This window comes from Palaemon carinicauda, chromosome 17 (assembly GCF_036898095.1).
Source record: "Palaemon carinicauda isolate YSFRI2023 chromosome 17, ASM3689809v2, whole genome shotgun sequence".
Lineage (NCBI taxonomy): Eukaryota > Metazoa > Arthropoda > Malacostraca > Decapoda > Palaemonidae > Palaemon > Palaemon carinicauda.
The window spans coordinates 89,006,262-89,011,261 of record NC_090741.1 but is presented as its reverse complement, the minus strand read 5'-3'; positions in this window follow the sequence as shown (position 1 = coordinate 89,011,261).

Here is a 5,000-nt window from a genome sequence, read left to right as displayed (position 1 = left end):
CACACACAAAGGGAGCTTAGCTCCCTTAGGTCACTACCGAAGGTTTCTGTGGATATGATTCCTTCTTTTGTGATCTACCAGACTAGTCCTGTTGCTGTTCTCGGGGGAGGATAAGTTCTTCCCTTGGGAGTAGCAACGCCTTCCTTGCTTTGGTGCTCTGGAAGCTGGCAAGTATTGCTGGCCTTTCCCCTTAGATCTCCCTTAGGCTAAGATAAGTTTCTTGGCTGCGGGTGATCTGTCACTAAAGCAAGGTTGGCAGGACCCTCTTGTCCCTTCCCCCTCTTTCTTCGTAATAGCCGTGCCATTACTGTACTGTACGCCGTTCTACATCTGGACCTAGTATAGGTTAGGATGTGGAATTGACTCAGCCCCTTGCCGGCCGGCAGAGCTGGCCGGCAGGGGTCTTACTGTACTGTACGTCGTTCTACTTCTGGACCTAGTATAGGTTAGGATGTGGAATTGACTCAGCCCCTTGCCGGCCGGCAAAGCTGCTGGCCGGCAAGGGTCTTATGTTTTCGAGTGCTGCCCGGACCTCTCTTGGTCCCTCATCCATGCCTGCCTGTAGAGCCAGACGGCATTGGTCAGGAAGCCTGAATTAGTTTCTCCCCTTCCTTATATGCACTCTTTCGGTTGCCGGGCTTGGAGGTTGTGTACACTCTTATCCCGGCATCCATTCTATTTTTCTTCTAGTGCTGTACCTGACCCGGCTGCCGGCCTATGAGGCCGGCAGCCGGGCAGGTGTAGTCCTCTGGTTCTTTTGCTGCCGGCTGGCATCGGTATTGTACCTTTGCCGGCCGGCTTATGTCAGCCCTTGTCTGCCGGTCACCAAGAGTGTGGCCGGCAGCTGGGTACTACCTTGTGTAGTTGCTAGCCGGCAGCCATTGCCGGCCAACACTTGCTGTTACCGGCCGGCAGTTGCTGCCGACCGGCACTCATTTGAACCAGAGTGCTGCCACCCTATAGCTGTTAAGTAGTATACTTTAAAGCTAGTTGTGATGTGTGCCGGCCGGCAAAGGCAGGCCGGCACACATCCCCCTATACTGTACTAGTATTCTTCTGTATAGCATATACAGTAAGAAGAAAACTATAGTAAGGGTTTTGGTACAGCACTGTATCTTCTAACACTATTGTGTTTTCTTGCACATCCCTTTGCTGTTGCCCTCAGATAGGAAGCTGAGTTCTTCCCTGTCTATTATCCAGGATTTTAAAATCATTGCTTACGTGTGAGCTCCACCTGTTTCCTCTGAAAACCTTGCATTGGTTACTCTAGAAGAGATAAACCATTTTGATTTTATTATCTGGAAGGCTGCAACAATGGGTTGTGAAGGAAACACAAGTGTGTGTCTTTCCTTTATGAATTGTTATGTTATACTATGCATATCCAGTGATACATAGTTCACTTGATTCTCATGGAAATTTCTTCTCTTTACAGAAGGACACTCCGAAGTGGGGAAGTGCTTTCTGCAATGTCAGCAGCAAGAACCTCTGCGGACATGAGTTTTGTAGGAGACACGCAGCATACGCTGTCTCCAAGGATGATCTCCGGTATTGGGACCCTCAGGTATGTACTGTGTGCACTAACCTGATTACTGAGACATTTAAATAGCTAGGAAGAAGCTTCGTACCTGGGTAAGGGGCTTCCAAAAGAACGCTTCTGGCCCTTATCTTCCAAGTGAGAAGATGAGGGCGTATCCTTTCCCTAAGGCATCAGCTGATGCAGTGATTCCCCAGCCTCAAGAGGAGATCCCCTAAGTACAGATCCAGGTGGATGCTGAAGTCGCGGTCGCGATGCAAGACATCCAGCTAGATGACAGGATGTCTGATGTGGATGGGTGTCAGGAGGAAGACCTCCTGGCAGAAGCCCAGGATGAAGTTCAAGCCCCTCTACATCGGCCGGTCTCCCAGTAGAGCTGGGACAGGCCCTCTCTTCTATTGTTGGAATGATCCAACAAATGCAGAAGGAGAATCAGGAGAAGGCGGCTGCAATGGAACTGCGAATGCAGTGCCTTGCAGAATCACATGGGCCCCAGAAAAAGCTCAATGTGAAAGACCTTCCCTTGTGCTCAGATGCTAACCCATGGAGGTATGCTGAGCACATGCCGATGACGACTGGAAAGATCGTCATCTCGGATAAGCTGGGCTCAGTTCCCCTGGAGGGTGGAATTCTGGCCCAGCAAGGCATCATATCCGGACTGTTATGTCCTGCTGAGGAAGGAACCAGCTTCAAAGGAGGAGACAGAGCCGAAGGAGGTCATAGTGATGGACCATGCTAAGGCTCAAGCTCTACTTTCATCCTCGATGAAAGAGAGGGGCTTCTCTAACTCAAAGGTAGCTGCCTTGAATAGGAAGCTCCCTTCCTTTGTGTCCTCGCCTACTAGAGCCTTCCCCTTTTTACAGAAAGGGTTTCTGGCTGTACTAAAAACAATCGAGGCCGGCAAGTCTTGCCCCTCCCTAGAGGAGTATAAACCCTTGTCGCTGGCCCTGCCTATGGACCACAAAGACTGGAAGGACGTCCATCTTACGTTCTCAGTGGGAAAGTTGGAGGCTGATATTGCCGGACGTCAGTTCGGCAAGGACCTCCCTAAGCTGTCTGACTTTCTTTTGTGAAGTGAGTTCGATACAAAAGAAAGACTGACTGCCTCAATGTCTCTTCAGACTACTCTCGAGACGATGGCAAGTGACCCCAAGGTCCATGAAATGTTCATGGTAGTGGCCAAGCCTCATCTGGCCACAGTGACGAAGGACCTTTATGGCTTCGTCAAGGCAAGGAGAGCTTGTAGGGAGTTCGTGTTTACCTTGGCTACGGTGAGGCACGAGCCAAAGAAACTAATCTCCTCCAACATCTGGGGAAAAGACCTTTTCCCTACCGACTTGGTCAAAGAAGTTGTTGATAAGGCCGCCTTGGAGAATACAAACCTTCTCCAGAAGTGGGGCCTGGCTATCAAAAGAAAGTCTTCCCCGGATGAGGGTCCTCAACCAAAGAGGAAGACTATGAGGACTAGGCTACCGTCTCGGCCAGCCAAGCCTCTTAGACAGCAACAGCAACTGCAATTGCTATTGCCCCCAGTGCCCCAGATCGTGGCACAAACCACCTTTCAGTGGGTACCCCAGGCCGTGTCGACACAGTCCACGGCATTCACCCCAGCGTTCGAAGGGCAGTCTACTTCCTTTCGAGCAAAGCCTAGAGGAGCAGCCAGAGGCTCGTCTAGACGCCCCTCAAGGGGAAGGGGATTCAGGGGTGGTCGTGGTCAGGAAGGCAAGACCTCAGGACGGCAGTCCAAGTGAGGTGATACCGGTAGGAGGGAGACTTCTAAAATTTCGGGATCGGTGGACCTTCGATCCCTGGGCCCACAGCCTACTCAAGAATGGACTGGGCGGGAGCTGGTACAGCACTCCACCCCCGTGCCTTCGGTTTTTCCAACACTCCACCCCCGTTATGGAGGAGTACGTTCAAGAACTGTTGGAGAAAAAAAGGTGATCCGAAGGGTGAAGCCCATCAATTTCTAAGGGTGGCTGTTTTGTGTTCCCAAGAAAGACTCGGAAAAGCTCAGAGTCATTCTGGACTTGTCGCCACTCAACAAGTTCATAGTGAATTGCAAATTCAAAATGCTAACACTGCAACACATAAGGACCTTACTGCCCAAGAGGGCATATTCCGTCTCTATAGACTTGTCAGACGCCTATTGGCACATCCCAATTAGCCATCGACTCTCCCCCTACCTAGGGTTCAGGCTACAACGAAGACTATACGCCTTCGGAGCCATGCCATTCGGGCTAAACATAGCCCCAAGGATTTTTACGAAGCTTGCGAGCGTAGCTCTCAAACAATTACGCCTAAAGGGAATTCAGGTAGTAGCCTACCTGGACGACTGGTTGGTGTGGGCAGCATCCGAGATAGAATGCTTGCAAGCTTCCAGTCAAGTGATCCAGTTCCTAGAGTACCTAGGCTTCAAGATCAACAGAAAAAGTCTCGACTTTCTCCATCTCAAAAGTTCCAGTGGCTTGGAATCCACTGGGACCTTTTGTCACACCGTTTCTCCACCCCGGCGAAGAAAAGGAAGGAGATAGCGGGTTCTGTCAAGAGACTTCAAGATTCCGAAAGGATATCAAGACACGAGCAGGAGAGTACTGCGCTCTCTCCAGTTTGCTTCGGTGACAGACCCAGTGCTAAGAGCACAGCTAAAGGATGCAATCGGAGTTTGGAGAAGTTATGCATCAAACGCGTGAAGAGATCTGAGAAGACCAGCCGCTTCGGCTAAGTACTCTTCTCAGGCCTTGGTCCCAAGCCAGACATCTAAAGAAGTCGGTTCTTCTCCAGCCACCTCCCCCGTCGGTGACGACTCACTCAGACGCCTCGAAGGAGGGATGGGGAGGTCACTCTCATCGGAAAAAAGTCCAGGGGACTTGGTCCAGGCTATTTAAGACCTTTCACATAAAACTTTTTAGAAGCTAGGGCAGTGCTCCTTACCTTAAAGAAAGTCTTCCCGCGTCACTCGATCCACATAAGGTGGTGATAGACAGCAAGGTAGTTGTGAGATACTTGAATCGACAAGGATCGAGGTCACCACCTCTCAACCAGGTGATGTTGGCCGTCTTCCAATTGGCGGAAAAGAAGAAGTGGTACCTGTCGGCAGTTCACCTTCAAGGAGTCCGCAATGTGACAGCGGACGCTCTATCCAGGTTCACACCGATAGAGTCGGAATGGTCCTTAGACGCAGGATCATTCTCCTTCATTCTGAATCAGTCCCAGAACTGCAGATAGACCTCTTTGCGACGAAAGACAACAAGAAGTTGCCCCTGTACGTGTCCCCGTACGAGGACCCCTTAGCGGAAGCAGTGGAGGCGATGTCCCTCGACTGGAACAGATGGTCCAAGATTTATCTGTTCCCTCCTCACAACCTTCTGTTGAGGGTCCTCAACAAACTGAGATCCTTCAAAGGGTAGCGGCAATAGTGGCCCACAAGTGGCCGAACAGCATGTGGTTCCTCCTGGCATTGGAA